General features: G+C 40.6%; 1 protein-coding gene across 2 annotated transcripts in view; it reads left to right on the top strand.

Moving 5' to 3' along the window:
• SLC16A7 (solute carrier family 16 member 7) overlaps positions 1–18,484 on the top strand; it is a 116,811-nt gene that overhangs the window by 9,748 nt on the left and 88,579 nt on the right. The window contains exon 1 of one of the 2 annotated variants that reach the window (XM_068276612.1): positions 12,933–12,969. The exons of the other annotated variant lie outside the window; for it this stretch is intronic. The gene's annotated coding sequence lies outside the window, so the exon portion shown is untranslated. Of the gene's footprint in view, positions 1–12,932; positions 12,970–18,484 lie in introns of those variants that run through there. 2 annotated transcript variants of the gene reach the window in all.

Raw genomic sequence — 18,484 nt, forward strand, 5'->3', positions numbered from 1 at the left:
GGGGTGACATGTCTCTATTTTAAAAGGAAGATGACATAATTACTGTAGGTATATTGTAATATTACATAACTAATCAGATCTCTGTGTTAACACATTCTTTTAAAACAAAACTGCTAATTCATGTTTTCATCTCATCTGGTATAAAATGAAGTCTCCAAATCTGTGTCCTGCATATGCCTTTTTCAGTGTATGGGGTGTATTCCCTAATTGTTGGTAAAATTGCTGTCTGCTCCCCCTGGGTCGGTAGTGCATATTGCGGAATTAGCATGACCCGTGTTGCCTAGATTTTCTCACTATCACATGGAAGGCAGCTCCAGGTCAATTGCTGTGAAGTGCAAACTAATACTGTCACCAATATCACATGGCTAGAGATAGTGACAATAAAAAGCTGTTTAGTCCAGCAGGACTCCAGCATCATGTGGCTCTTCTTCAATGCTGTCTGCGGAAGAGGAACCAACAATCTGAAGCCTCATTTCCATGGCTGGATTAGGCATAGAGATGATGACAAGAACTATAGTACACAAAAGCCACAACACAACATATACATGCTAATGTGGTTTCATCCATAACGGTGAAGGAAGCCAACATTTTATCCCCAACAGGACCACTTTATTTAGGGAGTGATAGCACTGTCAACAGGACTTTTCAATTATTATCTATGACTTAGTAAGACCCCTATAAATGTTGGCTTCCTTGTGGACTTTACCATCTGCATCCGTATTGCTGTCTTGTGTGTACATGATCAATGAAGTGCTCATTTCCTGACATTGATGCAAAGGTTCAGCCAATTGTTAGATCTGGGCAGTGGGCCCAGCCCACCACATTCAAATGTGCACCTTCTTGGGATATTAACACATCAAAAACCATCTCTCCTGGGCATTTCTTTAACTTTGAACACTGTGAAGTAAGGCCTCTCTATGATTTTCTGCTAGCGGACAAACCAAGATGATAAATGGCAAGCTAATTTTGGAACAGTGATCTAAATGTTATGACCAATGTGTGCACCCAGTGAGTGGGCTCATTGCTTCCCTGTACCTTATTGCATCTCTCCTGCTTCTAACTTCAATTCTTTTGACTTGTTGCCACTGTCAAGTTGACACAGACAATGCTGGCTGTTATTTCCAACAATAATTATTTGTTATGTTATTTACATTTGGATATTTGTATAATGTTAATTAAACAGTATTCAGGGAGTCCCCTACGTACAAACAGGTTCCATTTCTGGAGTTTTTTTTGTAAATTGAATTTGTTTGGAAGTTGAGTCAGGTGTTGTACATAATGAAACATGGATAAATTCTCAAACAACTCAGGATTTAGACATATAGTATAAACCAGGTTTTTGGTTGTTTTCGTTGTGCTCTTAATTTGTTTTAAACTACTTACAGCAGTTTATACAATACTGTAGTAGTAGTTAATTTGACTATTATCTATTAAAGCTTATCAATAGGGCCCATATGCAATTAATGTCCTTTCCTGAGTTTTCTGCATGTGATATTTTCCCACTTTGTGAATAAAAGGCCTTTTAAACCACCAGTAAGGGAGAAAATAATAATTCTGATATTACTTTTTAGCCTATTTTTGGTAATCTTTCAGTTGCAAAATGCTGAAAAGTTATTTTAAGAAGTAGCTGACAATTTATCTCCTGAGAGAGAACTCATGAGAAAAAGTTAACTGCATATGGGAGCAGGTGTCTCTTTATAAAGATGGTAAATATCTGATCGCTAGAAAAATGCAGCTGTTTTGGAAACAAAAAGGCACTTTTCTGGAAATCAGGTGTTCCCCACCTTTATTAAAGTGGAACTCAGCAGAAATAATCTCTACTATTATCAGAGTTATCAACTGATAGTGATCACTACTTTATAGATTGCCAAATAGTGTTCTCCATTTTGAAAGTTGAGAACACCATTTACAGAATGAAGGCAGTATGGAAAACAAGGCAACTTTAGGACACTTTGGAATGAACTCTAGTAGCAGTTGTACGGCAGGGGCTTAGATTAGTTTTGTGGCCCACAGGTGATTTTTCTGTAACTAGGTGAAGAACAACACCAGGGTGTTTATTTTTCACTGGTTTAATACAAATTAGGGGCCTGGCTTCATGGCCAGGACTAGGTTGAAATTTATTCTGGGTGTCAAACAAACAAAGCATAGAAATTGTTTCAAATCAAATCTGGAATTGGATGGGACATAATGTACATTAACAAATTGGATTGGAACCCCCAAGGTTCTTTAAAGCCAAGCCAGCCAAGATTAATATGAAAAAGAACCAATGACATAGACACTAGGGCAAATGGTTAAATCTGATCAGAAGCATAGGCTTAAGCCAAAGACCGGCCAATCTGGAAGACAGTTACCACTGCTCTATGCCCCAGTGGAAGCAAAAAAAAAAATATGTCAAGAGTTCAGTTCAAGCTCACCACCCCCTACATAAGTAAACCTTGGAGGAATACACCCATTACTTCAGTACTCATCTACTGGACAGCTGGCATTCTTTGCTTTCTTTTGAAAACAAAATTTCACACACAATGATCCTCACACCTGACTCATTTTCAAATGAACTCTGGTCTTAATCCTTATTTTCTTCCAAGAGTTTTAAATTCCACTGGTGCCCAGGACTTTACAGACCAGATTTCAGCCTATCATAGTCAGCTCTAAACCGAGCTGGTGAAGACTAACGTTTCTCTGGCTATTTATTATGCTGGTAAACTGCTGGATGTCCTTGCACTTAGCCAGATGTAACAGATTGCTGGTGGTGTGCACTACTAGTCAGATACTCAGAAATGTGAGACACAGATAACTAGGCAAGACAAGACAAATAACATTTGTATTGCACTATACTCCAGGCAAACTCAAAGAACTTGAGCTGCAGCCACTAGGGTGTGCTCAGTAGGCAGTAATGGTGTTAGTGAGTCTAGCCCAAGGACTCCTAGTAAATAGGTGCTGGCTTACTGAACAGGAAGAGCCAAGATTCGAACCCAGGTCACCTGTGTCATAGGCAGAGCCCTTAACCATTATACTATCCAGCCACAATAGGCAGGCAGCAATCTCACATTGCAAAGTTAGAGCCCCATATTCTATTCCTAGCTATGAAATGATCTGCATGTAATTTGAATATTTTTTCTGTGTTTGCATGGGTTCATCTGAACACATCTGTCAACGTATTAGTAGCTTAATTGGTGCACCCTCCCTTCCCCTGACCAAATTGTCCTTAGACCTTTAGACTTTAGTAAAGACAGACTATGGCCAAGGTTGGGACCTTAGATCTCCTATAAGGGACAGTTAGGAACAATAATTTGTAGGTACTCTATAAAGTACAGTAAAACATGTCAGTGTTGCATTGTGATAATATAGTTATTGTTTGGTAGCCAGAGAAACCTGCAAGACAATGCTAAGCCACACAACTGTGAATTCCACAAGACAATTGATCCATTTAGTAGTGTTTTGCAACTGAGAGTTGTTGTCTTACCAGCATTTTATATTTAACGTTTACTGTATTTTTATGAAGCAGACAAATATGCATCTAAGGGACCACTATTGTGAACATTTTTAAAATTTAAAGGACAGCTGTAGTGAGAGGTACATGGAGGCTGCCATATTTATTTCCTTTTAAGCAATACAAGTTGACTGGCTATCCTGCTGATCTATTTGGCAACAGAAGTGTCTGAATAACACAAAAAACACGCATTCAGCTAATCTTGTCATACTTGACAATGTCAGGAACACCTGATCTGCTGCATGCTTGTCGAGGGTCTATGGCTGAAAGTATTTGAGACAGAGGATCAGCAAGATAGCCAAGCAACTTGTATTGTTTAGAAGGAAATAAACATGGCAGCCTCCTTATACCTCTAACTACAGTTATCCTTTAAAATACATACATATAGTATAAGATGTACATTTGTCCCAGAGTAAAATGCACTATAGATTACTTTTTTCCTGTTACAGTAAGTACTGTATTCTATTGCAGCTGGTGTCTTTGCATTGGCTCCAGGGAGTGCTTTTGTAAAGAATAAAGTAAATATTAAGAACTCCCCATGAAGAGATGGACCATTACAAACCCAATCAGGCTTGTTTAATTTTTAAAACCTACGGTAAGTGACAGAAACATAGGGCAAAAAGTAATTTATAGTGCACTGTACTGTGGGAGAAATGTAAATCTCATATATATGTGTTTGCATGTATTTTATATTTGACAGTTTTTCGTAAAAGGGATTTAAAGAGGAGCTCCAGTGAAAATAATGTAATAAAAAAGTGCTTCATTTTTACAATAATTATGTATAAATGATTTAGTCAGTGTTTCGGAGGCAAGTCGGTGGAGGCGCCCTTAAAACTTATTAGACCAATATAGGGTATTCTAATAAAAATAAAAACATAAAAAATAAATAAAAGAGGTATCTTACCTCATCAAAAAACTCACATAGATGGAAAAGGGAGTCTTTATTAAAATTAAGGGGTTCAGCTGTAGACAACGTGTTTCACGGGACACAGCCCGCTTCCATCAGGTCAATAAGCAGAAACCGTAATTGCCAGCCGTGCAGTGCCCCCTGGAAATTACGGTTTCTGTTTATTGACCTGATGAAGCGGGCTGTGTCCCCTGAAACGCGTTGTCTACAGCTGAACCCTTTAATTTTAATAAAGACTCCCTTTTCCATCTATGTGAGTCTTTTGATGAGGTAAGATACCTCTTTTATTTATTTTTTATGTTTTTATTTTTATTAAAATACCCTATTTTGGTCTAATAAGTTTTAAGGGTGCCTCCACCGACTTGCCTCCATATCCCATACCTCTTTTGAGGTGCCACTATATTACTTGGGAGACCTCTCACTAGTATATAGGACCATTGGAGGACAGCGACCGTCTGGACCCAGAGTGTTCCAGGACACCGAGCGGAAATGTTTTTTTTCCGCATGCGATTGTCATTGGTTGCATCAGGGCAAGCCACCTTTGTGAGTATTCATTACCCACATTATTATACAATCCACTTGTTCTAACGTTACTGCACCATAAGGGCTCCTGGTCTCATCCTTTCCCTAGGCCGAAGACGTTCTCCCCCATAGTGTGGTGATCGTCAAGGACCTTCTCAGACACCACTTAGTCAGTGTTTGCTCATTGTAAAATCTTTCCTCTCCCTGATTTACATTCTGGCATTTATCACATGGTGACATTTTTACTGCTGGCAGGTGATGTCAGTGGAAGGAGATGCTGCTCGCTTTTTTGGCAGTTGGAAACAGCTGTTATTTCCCTCAATGCAACAAGGCTCCCACAGTGTGATGTCAGGACCTCAGTGCTATGAGGTCCTGACATCACACTGAGGGAGGGGTTTCACCACAAAATCAGTCATACAGAGCCCCCTGATGATCCATTTGAGAAAAGGAAAAGTTAAATTTTTGGTTACGTTTTCTCTTTAATGTTACAGAGAAACTATAACCAAGGATTGAACTTCATTCCAATCTAGTAGCTGATACCCTCTTTGCCATGAAAAATAGTTTTTCTTTTCTCAAACGGATCATCAAACGGATCATCAGGGGGCTCTGTATTGCTGATATTTTGGTGAAACCCCTCCCACAGTGTGACGTCAGCACCAGGGTGCACTATGGAAGCCTTGTTGCATTGTGGAAAATAACAGCTGTTTCCAACTGCCATAAATGCAGCATCTCCTTCCACAGACACCACCTGCCAGCAGTAAAAATATCGCCATGTGATAAAGAATGCAAATCATGGAGAGGAAAGATTTTACGATGGGAAAACACTGACTAAATCATAAGAATTAAGCACTTTTTTTCATTACATTATTTGCACTGCAGTTCTCTTTAATTTTACCACCAGCCTTTTATTCATGATAACAAAACCCTAGAGTACTAGTAAATATTTGTCGCCCCCTGAGCAGTATAAGCTAAGCATAGTATAAAAAGGTACATAATCAAACATTTCCTAGAGTAAAAACTGCATAAGGCCAAAAATTCACTAGGTCCGATTTCCTGAGCGTTTTGCGATTTGAAAACTCTTGCTAATGTAATGCTATGGGTGTGATCCCACTTGAGCGATGTGATTTTATAAAAAATCCCCCATAGCATTGCATTAGCAAGAGCTTTTTCAAATCACCAGCGATTAGAAATCACTCCTAGTGGGTTTCTGGTCTAACAGGGATTTATGTTCCACAGATACTGTATACCTAGGAGCATTATGCAAATTAGTATTGTAGCTATAAGTGTCAGGAGGAAACTCCCTATCTCAGGAGGAAATTTCTCCCTTTTGATCTTGCAAGTCTTCCTGTTAGATTTTTAATGGCATAGAAGGCTTCATCAATCAATGGGGTAACTCTACACACCTTACTTTCACTTCTACTGACATTTTGACATGCAGTTTCCGTTGTAAGTAACTTCTGATTATCTAGTTTTCATCTTATCCTCTCTCAATTGCTCAAGTCAGCTTTAAAGTTTCTTTATAGCAAACACTTCATAGAACAGAGCATACTACTTGCCTATAGCCAAGCAGCATGTTGTTACAGCACTCATTTCCAAATATTTTGCCCTAATTAGCAATGTGTATGAGACTTTAGTGTTGTGTGTCCAACAAGACATGTAAATAGATAATCTACACAACTATCCTTGATTGTTGAAACTTTACTGACAAAATGAAATCCACTGATTGGGCTCATCTCCAGTTAGCTGAGCTACAGGCTCACACTGGGTTAGTGAATGTGTTAACAGTAGATAATCAGAACAAGGGTACCCGCATTTCAAGATAAAACAAAAATGCCTGTTTATTATACATCTTTACATTTTCCCCACGAAGCCAGACCTTATCAATTCATGTAACAATATCTGATGTTACTGCATGCTTAGAAATGTTTCTGTTCAATCTATTTATCACTGGGATACTTATCAAATACTAGTGACCATATACTGTACATGCTTTTACTGGTGCAATCATGTACTGATTTCAATATCTTCACTTATATCTTGTTGGCATATCAGGTCCAAAGTGCACTATTGACGTATGTTTGCTTGAATCTGTGCACACTTGTCATTGCAATACCATATATATCAATGGAAAGAAAAAATAGAGTGTGAACAAAAAATAAGCTATACATTTTTCATGCAAATGAAAAAAGGCATTAGATTGGGACCAGCCCATTGATTAATATAGGCTCTCAGATAAAATGTATTCTTGATAATGGAGAAGCACACACTAAATATGGAAAAAGTATTTACATTTCGGTGTGCTTAAAGTGGTGTGAAACTGAAATTTCATCTGTGATCTAAATCATTGAACACAACATACAACTAATAGGAACAAGCATATTTTCCAAGTTCCAGTTTCCATGTTACTGAAAGGGTTGATCATTCAAACATCTACTTCACTTAGAAGCTAGGATTGCTGTTTATTTATTTATTATAAACAGCAACTGTTGCAGATTGTGCTGAAGTGTTGTAGATTGTAAGCTTGCAAGGGCAGGGACCTCCTCCTATTGTGTTTTATTTTGCTGCAATGAACGTGTACCAATTTTAGTGATACCTCAACCTAAACATTAACTTTGTATGTATCTGGGCTTGTATTACTGGATGTCATGACTGTACAGTGTCTTGAACTTCTCATGTATATATGTTTCCCAATATTTGTTTTGTACTATGTACAGTGCTAGGAAAGAGGTTGGCGCTATATAAATAAATATAATAATAATAATAATAATAATAATAAAGTATACTGAGCTGTGTAAACAATGCAGACAATCTTCTGCCTTACTCATGGGGAGGCATAAATCTTTCTCTGATTTCTTTACACAGCAATTAGATATTTACAAGACAATCTAATAATTTGTCCTGCAAGCCAGCAATGTTTTCAGTAAGCTTAAGTGATGTGTAAATATGCCTTCAAGTGATGTTAAGGTACATACACACTTCTGACTTTTCCGAACGGCTTGTCATTCAAATCGGTCGTTTGAACGACATTTGGATGTGTGTACGTTTGATTGTTAGACTGATAGCAGCAGTTCTCACTGATCCGCTTGGCGGATCCGTTGGACTAACTGTCGTTCAAACGATTGTTAGGTCCGTACATGTGTACAAATGACTTTGTGTATTAAAAGACTGATCAAACAACCTGTTGTTTGAATTTATAGACTTTCAAACAACAAGTCGTTTGATCAGTCATTTTATCTAGTCCATTGTTCTATCCAGTCCATTGCCCATTATCAAGTTGGTTAAATGACATGTAAATTAGGTAAATTAGCATAACAGCCGCTTTGTTGTTCAGTGTGTACATGAAGTCTGAACAACTTGTTGTTTGCACTACAAGTTGTTCAAGCGACAAGTTGTTCGAAAAAGTTGGGCGTATGTACGCATATTTAGACCAGCCTTTTTATGTTTTGTATTTGTTTGCTGTGTTTAATGGTTTAGAGCAAAACATTAATTTTCAGTTTCATACCACTTATATACAACATACTTGTATTACTGAAATTACCTCTGTTTAAAAATAGAACTATGCCAATCCCAATTTTTGCATAACAAAAATAACTCATTAGTAATCTATACTGCATTGAACGTCAGCTAATGTGCAAAAGTTGACTTCTGCACAGGGATAAGGAGTGACTAGGGATGATTTACTACCTGGGAGAGGAAGTACTTGCAAAACAGCGATAATAATAGGGATCAGCACATATTATACTTAGTTTACTTTCCTATACACACAAAATAACAGCATATAGTGCACATACTTGGCTTTGGCACGCCATTATATTAACTCAGCACCACAGGGTTTTTTGCTTAAAAACCTGAGCAATTTTCACATTTCAGCGCTCCTCCCATTCATTCACCAATAACTTTATTGCTACTCATCAGATGTAAATGATCTATATCTTGTTTTTTTTGCCACAAATTATGCTTTGTGAGGGTGATATTTGCTTTTAGTAATTATGCTATTATCTGTGCATTTTAAAGGGAAACATGAGAAAAAAATGAAAAAATACACTATTTCTCCATTTCCATGCACTATAGTTTTCAAATAAACAATGTTACCATAGGTAAAACCCACACATTGTATTTGCTAATTTGTCCTGGTTATCTCAACATTTAAATAATGTTCCTAGTACAATGTATGGCAATAATATATTAGTTTCTGGTTTGTGTTTTTTGTTTTCTCATTGTACTCTATTAGTAATTAAAAAGCCCTTATCTTCATGATTAACAGTAATACACTCTCATGGCATACATATTTTAAAAGCTAAGTCCCTAGGGTAACTGTGTATTCTCTTTTCAATGCTGTCACTTTTGTTTTTTTTAACAAGTATTTATTTAGGGGTATAGAGTACATGTAAATAACAGTTTTATTGCTTTTCATTCAGTTTTCCGGTAAAAAAAATCACATGACTTATCCCTCAGTTGTCAAACACCACAAAATCTATTCTCTCACTTGTCACGGTTAAAATGATACCCTATATACATAATCAGATAGCTTATTGGGCATACAGCACACTGTTTACCACAAGTACGCCTATCTACTCCCCTGAGATTCAAGTAAAGTTTTGTGGGGAGTAGATAAGCGTAGCAAGGGAGGTAAAGTGGTTAAAAAGGCCTTAAAGGGAAGGTCCAGGCTCCCAAAAAAAAACAAAATCCACTTACCTGGGGGTTCCTCCAGCCCCTGGCAGCCGTCCTGTACCCTCGCTGCAGCTCCGGTGGCTCCCTGTCTTCTCCGCTGCAGAAGCCGAGCTCGCCAAGTCGGGTTCTGGGTCGGATTCTTTTGCCCTCCATGGCGCGGGTCACGTGGTCTTGCCGATGTCATCAGGGTTGCGCCGTACAATCCTGATGACGTTTCGCCAGGAGCCACCGGAGACCGGGAGCCACTGAAGCTGCGGCGAGGGCACAGGATGGCTGCCAGGGGCTGGAGGAAGCCCCAAGTACGTGGATTTTGTTTTTTTTCTTGGGAGCCTGGATGTATCCTTTAAAGAGGAACTTAAACCTAGGATTGAACTTCATCTCAATCAGTAGCTTATACCCCCTTTCCCATGAGAAATCTTTACCTTTTCCTGAATACACCAGCGGGCAGGAGGGAATGGGGTGTGTGTGGCTGTTATTGTAGTGAAACCCCTCCCACAGTGTGATGTCATGGCCATTGACAGTTTCCTGCCAAGCAAGCAGTATCTCCCTCTGTCTATCTATCTATCTATCTATCTATCTATCTATATATATATATATATACATATTATATAATATATACATTCCCTCTTATCCGGAACTCGAGCAACTGGAAGTCTCAACTAATCGGCATGCCTGAGGGGATCACTGGCGAACTCAGGGGGCTATTCCGGGTGTCTGGAACCTCCCCCCTGCACTGAGCTGTGTATTCAGCCAGGGAAGCCCGCATAATATAAACAGCCTCATTCTCCCTCCCTTCTTACTTCTGGTGCCTCCCTCCAGCTAATAGAATGAGAGAGGCAGCCGAGCTTCCCTCACAACCCTCACAAGAAGATGCAGCCTGCAGTGAGAGAATGTTGATTATGGAGTCCTGGACTCTCCACAGCACAGAAGTGTCAGACATGATGAAATTAGAGTGCAGGCAAGCTGGTAAATATGCACAGCATGATGCAGAGCTTGCCTGGACTCAGGGTCTGTGGGCAAACATCTGTCTGGTCTCTCCCCATTGTTATAATGACTGCATGTGTGGATAAGGTGTGGATAACAAGCTGAAAAGTTTTTGACAGTCCCTAGACTCCAGGAGGGCTTCTTTCTGACTTGTGTGAGAGACTGACAGGGACAGGAGTCCGATTACAGGCAAGTAGCCTGTGTGATGTGGGACTTCAATACAGATAAGTTCTCTGCTCCATCTCAGGCTATTCTCAATTTCTCCACTCCTCTCTCTGGGCTAGTGCAACGCCAAAATGACAATAGCAATCGCTAGCAATTTGTGAGTGTGATTTTGTGAAGTGATTTTCAGAGCGATTTTTGAATGAATTGCTCAAAAACATGCTACATGCAGTATACCTGCGATTTTGAAAAAATCACAACGCTGCTGTGGGAACACCCACATAGGGTAACATTAGCCAAGCGCTTTTCAAATCACTGTTGATTTGAAAAACGCTCAGAAGCACTCTTGGTGTGCACCAGCCTCCTTCATTCACCTTTGTTTCCCTCTTCCCCTAGAGCTGGCTGTGTGTTCTTGTCTTACAGGAAAGCTAAATAAAAGTGCAATCCTGGTGAGGCAAAATATTATTATTTAGTATTTATGTAGCGCCGACATCTTCCGCAGATGCATATATCCCTGCATCATATGGGTATCGCTTGCGCTATGTGAAACTATGTAGCATATTCCACTGAATTGTCCAAACTAAGTCTATCTCCTGTTCCTCTCTTGGGGAGTTGTTCCAGCGCTGTACCCCGTTCACATTTGCTGCTACCAGAAGCCCTCAGAAACACTAGTGTCCTTGAGTACTTCCAAAGATAGGCAGCTCCGTAATACGCCAGCGCACTTTTGTGCATGGGCAATATGGAGCCACCTGTATTCGGAAGCACTCGGGACATACGTGCTTCTGGACCTTTCAGGAACCCCCCCCCTTAAAAATCCTGCGTTTGCCCCTGGGGATAATGGGGATTGTGCTTTTTTCTGTGTGTGTGTGTGTGTTGGGGGGGGGGGGGGGATTTGCAGGGCATAAAATACTCACAGAGCCTCCAGCGCCATCTTCTAACCTTCCTGTACCACCTAGCGGCCTTTCTGGCATCTGTGCATGGCTATCAGTGAGTCACGTGACCCAAAGAGGGTCCGGTGACATGTGACAGCTGTACACAGAGGATGGCATGTCACCTGACACACGCAAGTAGGGTCGCATGTACAGCACAATATGGCTATGCTCGTCTTTGGATGTACTTAGGGTTGCAAGTACTCCCGAAAGCTTTCCTGAAAACTCCTGAAGCACTATTTGACCTAGCAGATCAAAACACTTTAACAGGAGGAAGCGCAGGAATGTTGGCCAGAATGGAGGAAGGGGAAAGCTCCAAAGTATCCAGAGCCTACCCTCTTAGGTAAGTATCAAACCTGAAGCGAGTTACCTCACTTCGCTTCACTTTAACATGTCATTCAAAACACTTTGCACTATTTCTTCAAGTGATAGACATGCATACCCCATAAGGTTACCACTATTCCTTTTTCCACAAAGGTGACTTCTGCAGCCTCGTGGCGCTAGCTTTTATGTCAGCACTATGCACATCAGCTTGCTAAAATCCTGTCCCCTACATAGTGATTTGAATCCACAGTGCTTTTTGAAGCATTGATAGTCCCAGAATAGTGCTTTCTTGTCATTTCAGGGTTAAATGGCTACTTTTGCAAAATAGATTATTTTAAAAAGATTTATTTTTTCTGACATATAGCTTTTTTCTTACTTGAAAATCAGATGCAGTTCTACATGGAGAGTTTCTCATATGCCATATTTTAAATATATATCCTCTGCTTACTTAACGCTAGATTAGACATACTGTAAAACTGAAAAAAAATGCTCATAAAATACATTTGGCTTGCAAGAAAAGGAATACAATTTTATAAGTTTGTGTAACAAATGGCGATTGTAAACTGTGATAGTGTTAACCATTTCGAAACATTTTAGCTGTGTGCTTTTCCTAGAGTAGTTATCCTAGAGTCTTTTCACATGCAGTACTTGCAGAATCTGCTCCTGCTCTCACATGTCATGTGTTATCTAAACTAGGATTCCAAGCTGTCCAGCCCTTTAATGACCAAACTCAAATGTGTCAATTAACTTTACAAGTACACGATAAAAAGCCCAATGTGAATATTTGCTTTACAGGTCAGTCTCTTAACATTGAGGTTCCCATTGCATGCAAACAATGAGAGGGGTATGGCTGGTGCACAGCCAATCACAGTAGCTTGGAGCGGCTAGTGTAATGAAATGAATGCATACTAGCTCTGCTGAAAGACACTGTAGGAAACACTGAGCAGATAACCATAACCTTGTTCCTGCTGTAATAACAGGTGCAGTATAGATTTCTTTTTATGCAGCACATTTTACTGTAATTTTAGCATTTGGAATTGTGTTTTAGAGTTCTGCAGTGAGAATGTTGTACTTCAGAGTCCACTTTCTTAAAGGGGAAACTTGTATGGCAGTAAGGTCTAGAAGCACGTGGAATTATACATCCTGCAAGATGTGTATTTTAGTGATCAGACAGGTAGGGGACGTGGCCGTTTGTGCAATTCCAGTTTCATTGCTGTGCAGTCAGTGTCTACACCACTTATACAACCAAATCTATTCTAATATAGTTGTTGTTAAAGACTGTATTAAGAATTGGGACTTTTTTTTAACATTTTGGTGACTTCAGTATTTCAGCATTATTTCACGTCAGCATCTGCTAAGTTATGTAAAACAAATAGTTACACTTCAGTGACTGCCAGACGTTACCATACATACTGGCCTGCAGGTGTGCTGGGTGCACACAACTGAAACTAACCCAGCTGACCTTTCATTCACAAAATGGGCTGTTGAGGTCACTGTGATCTATGGTAATGTAAGGTGGTTACTCTTCAAAAACCTTAGTGTGTTCACAGCATGTCCCTTATTCAATTCATTGTGGGCCCGATCCAATTCACCTTTTCTCTTTTTTCATCTCCTGTTTAAAATAACCTTTCAGCACACTGGAATGTTGCAATGGAAAAAAGTATCAAAACGTAAGTGAAAAAGTACTGTCAACCCTATTTTGATCATTTTTTTACTTAGGATAAAAAGTGATTGAGTAAGGGCCGATGTGTGAAGTGTACATATTGTGTGTGCAGGGCCAGGCCGAGGCATAGGCTGGAGAGGCTCCAGCCTCAGGGCGCAGTGTAGGAGGGGGCGCACAATTCATTCAGCTGTCATTCCTAATTGTGTTTGAAGCAGAAAGAAATAAGAAAAGGGGATACATAGCAGTGACTGCAAGCCAGATAACTAGATATTAAGGTGTTGGGGAGGTTGTGGGCCCTGTGTGGCACCTCTTAGTCTAATAGCAATCAGTGTGTGACGGCTGGGCTGGCAGGAATGGAGGGGCGTACTTTGGTGTCTCAGCCTTGGGTGCTGGAGGACCTTGTCCAGCCTCTGTGTGTGTGTACACTGACTCTGTCCCTTTCAATTTTTAGTTTCAGCTTTGCTAACAACTCAGAATTCCAACATTAAAGAGAACCAGAGCTGAAGAAGGTAAAAGATTTTATACATACCTTGGGCTTCCTCCAGCCCCATAAGCCTGGATCGCTTCCACGCCACCATCCTCCGCTGCCTATATTCGCCGGTACCGGGTCCTGTACTTTCGGCCAGTCGGCCAGTCGGCGGAAGCACGCGGCCAATTTTCCGCATCACTGGTGCTTTCTCCTTATCCTTACGCGTGCAGCGCCTTACTGCGCAGCCGCATGCGTAAGGGTATGGAGGGAGCCCCTGTGTATGCGGACAATTGGTCGCGTCCGCCGGAAGTGACGGGATCCGGTACCGGCGATAGAGGAAGCGGATGATTGCGGCGTAGGAGCGATCCGGGCTTATGGGGCTGGAGGAAGCCCCAGGTATTTATGAAATCTTTTTTTTTTTTACTGCCTTTCCTCTCTGGTTCCCTTTAAACAGTATTTGACTTCCAGTTTTTTGACTTCCAGCTTAAATAGTTACCATTTGTAACATTTCATTCACTAATCTTAACAGAGCAAAATAATTGACAAGTCTATTGCTTTAAGATGCAATTAAAATGCTAGTGCCTGCCCTCCTAACACCCTAGACTATTGTATCATTATCTATGTGTTCTACCAGGGAATTGCCTGGCATCATTCAAGTACATCCTGATCTGTTTGACAGCCTGGTGCTCAACTCCCCCACCTCTCTCCTCACTCCTCAGATGCTGCTCCTGTCTCTCACTGGGTGTACATTAGGGATGGTACATTAAATGCAAATAGTTTCCAGGGTGATGCAGGAGTAGGCAAACTTTGTGTGCAAATGTATTTAGCTTGAATCCTGCATCAACTCGGAATTATTTGCATCTCATTAACCATCCCTAGTGCTCATTGCACATGGGAAGTGTCAGATCAAGCTTCTGCCACCTAAAAATCTCTATTCAGTCTGGCTTATCCTTAAGCCTGGTACACACTTATGATTAGCCGATCACTGACCAATTTTACCACCTCCATGTAGTATGAGGGTTTACCTACACAATTTGCTCATAGAATTCAATATCGGAAGGTTTCACACTGTCAACCTGCAGTTGCAGTGCGATCGGACGATAACTGTTTCAGTCGACGATCGTTATGTGTGTACAGTGGCTGTCGATCGATATTGCTCAGACATCGCTAAAGATCCTCCCCATTCGGATTTTTAAAGCACAACCATTCGCAATGCTTTTTACTAGCCCCATCAACCAATTAAAGCCACTCTGTCATCTGCTGATCATCGTCCCTCTGCCCCTCTCCATAGCAACAGAGCACATCGCTGGCCTCAAGGCTCAGAGTTTTTTTAGAACAACATCATTCCATGAATCTTCGGGATTTTTTCTAGATCCCTGATGGGTAATGATTCTCGTACGTGTGTACTTAGCTTGACACTACATTCAAGTGGTAAATGATTGGCCAATCAAAATTGGATGTGTGTATGCACTCTTAGGCCAATTGTTTTAGGTAACTAATTATCTGTACTGTATGTTTTATATGGAACGCCTACACTTGTTCTTATAGGGTATGGAGGTGGGGGTGGCTGTACATCTCATGGAGGTAAGGAATGGCTACACTTGCTGTGTGCAAGGGAACTGGCCCATTATTCTATGTGGTTAGGCAAATTCCAAAAGTAGCTGTGTGTGTGTGTGTGTGTGTGTGTGTGTGTGTGTGTGTGTGTGTGTGTGTGTGTGTGTACTTGTTGTAGCGGCAGAAATAGGAAATAACTAAACTTGTTGGGGGTGGGTAACAATTGGCTGCCCTTGCACTGACATTTCAGGAATTCACAAACTGATTCTGCCCATCATATGATGGCCACAGTAATCAAAATCTCATAGGATAGAACCTGCTGTTTTTGGAAAACTGTAATGCAACAAAATCTTGATTCAGATTGTGGCTTCAAAATGATGGGAATGGCAAAGGACACTATCTCTAGTGCCTGGTACACACAATGAAATTTCCCATCAGATTGACGGTTGAATCGATAATTTCTGACAGGTCTGATCTGGTTTACGATAATTTTCCTGATTGATTGTGTATGGAAGCCATTGATAAATTGATCAGAATAATGATCGGAAATCAGATTGGACCTTTCGGAAGTTATCGATTTGACCATCAATCTGACGTAGATTGCATTGTGTGTACCAGACATAAGAAGTACTGCTACATTTACCTTTAACATATATTGTTCAGTTTAAGGAAGTAAAAGGCAGTTGTGTGCACCAGCACAGACAGCACATTTCCAGGTGACATATGGTACTATATGCCTAGAGGCAGAGGTTTCTTTTTTTAAATGTTATTTTAAACACATGAGGCTTTACAGGTTTTTACATGAATTATTCAGATGCTTTCAAATCAACCAGGCATTACAATATTATTGCAAATCTATTTAACATATAAAATTCCATTACACACTACAATATTTTACAGTGATTAACTAGCAGAGGGGTCCTATGAGCTACCAAGACAGAGAGATTTCTCAGTTTCTCTGATTTATTAGGTACTTTTAGGATTTCCTGCACTTTTATAATAACAGGAGGCAGGATGACCAACTCAGAAGGTGGGAAACGGGATAGCCAAGTGACTACAGGGTGGAGTCACAAAACTTATCTCATCAATTATCTCACCTTCCTTGTTTTTCAACTCAGCTACAAAGAGAGAAAATTAATATACAAACAGATAAGGTGTACTCACTTCCTTATCTGTTTATCCACAAGCAACATACACCTTGTGTGTATAATGCGAGTTATACAAACGGTGTAACCTGCATTACATAGTTTGTAGAACACCTGTCAAAATGAATGTGCATAGATAGTGAATACACCCCAAGGAGAACTAACCCATCATTTGAAACAGATAAGGAGAGATGATTCATTAGATACGTTCTAGGTATGTCTTTAATCAAGTAGATTGAGAATCTGCTGCCAAGCCCGGTTCACACTGGGACTCTACTGGGGAGCTTTTCATCACCGGCAATGTGCCACTTCTCTACCTGTAGGAGCACCAATGTACCATCACTACTCCCAACAGCACCACAACATTATCCTCTCTATTCCCATAACACTAGAATATCCTCCATACCAGCAATTACCAAATCTCCCCTCCATATCCCATTACCTCCACACCTGGAACAGGACACATTTCCCTGTTTTCTGAACTTCACATTGCAAGAACCACCTGTTCTCCAGAATCCCTCAGCCAGCCTCCCCTCATCTGTGTAGGGTTTCAACCTCTGATGTGGTACCTCTCCCTCCTGTTCCCGCATACATGTAAAAGGGGCTCCAGAAAATGTGAACGCAGGCTGAAGCCAAGAAAGTCTCACGCTGCTGTGGCAAATTTCCTGACGGCGTTAATTACTATCCCTCTCCAAGGCGCAGTACAGTGGGGGTAAGATGCAATTTGGCTTCCAGCTATTGCTGTCGGCCTAACTGCACTCTTTTTATCCTAATTTAGGCTCCGTTTTTTGATGGCTGTTATAGCCGTAATTCTCATTATGACCTATGGTGGAGCCTGAATGTCCTCAGCCGTTCAGCGCCCTTTCTACCTGGCTCGTCTGTTTTCTATTGATCAAATGTATAATATAGAAAGGCTAAGTCACTGAAAAAGCAAATACCTTCTGTTTTAGGCAAAATTACATGAAACAGCCAAGGGTTAGTAGAGCAGCAATGACTTCCCATGCAGCTATGGGGGTAATAGTTGCAACCAAAGCAGTTATTGGCATCCTGAGCAGCAATTGTTGTCTTTCATATCAAAATCCAGCTCTGATTATAGTACATCAGCAATTATGTTAATTGAATTGCTGTATATAACTTCAGAGCTTGAGGCTGAGTACTATATGGATAAGTGGTAAAGTAGGAAGCATTTTCAACACCATAGATTGCATGGAACCACAACATACAGCCCTTCTCAAATCTTAAATTAATTAGTATTATAAAACACAAAGGGTCAGAGCAATAACACATTGTTCATAACAGAAACCAGAACAACTTGATCTTCCCTGCATTTACAAGAAATTCACCCGTTAAATCATTAATAAGAATGCTCATATAAACAAGATGTACTGCTTTTATTCAGACTTTATTTTCATGCAAAAGCTATACCGTGCTAGCCAAGTCCAAAGCTGAACTCCATAATATACTTGGCAATGTAATGTTTTCACTTGTGATAGTGTGAACCTTAAGGCCAGTACATATGATAGAAGCAGGGGTCCCCAACCACCGGGCCGCGGCCCACTGCCGTCCGTGGGCAGTTGCCAGCTGGGCCGCGGCGGGTCTAGCCTCTCGCCCCCCCTCCCCCCGCGGCCGCCGCTCCTGTCACTTTATGAGCTGGCGGCCGCTTC

This window comes from Hyperolius riggenbachi, chromosome 3 (assembly GCF_040937935.1).
Source record: "Hyperolius riggenbachi isolate aHypRig1 chromosome 3, aHypRig1.pri, whole genome shotgun sequence".
Lineage (NCBI taxonomy): Eukaryota > Metazoa > Chordata > Amphibia > Anura > Hyperoliidae > Hyperolius > Hyperolius riggenbachi.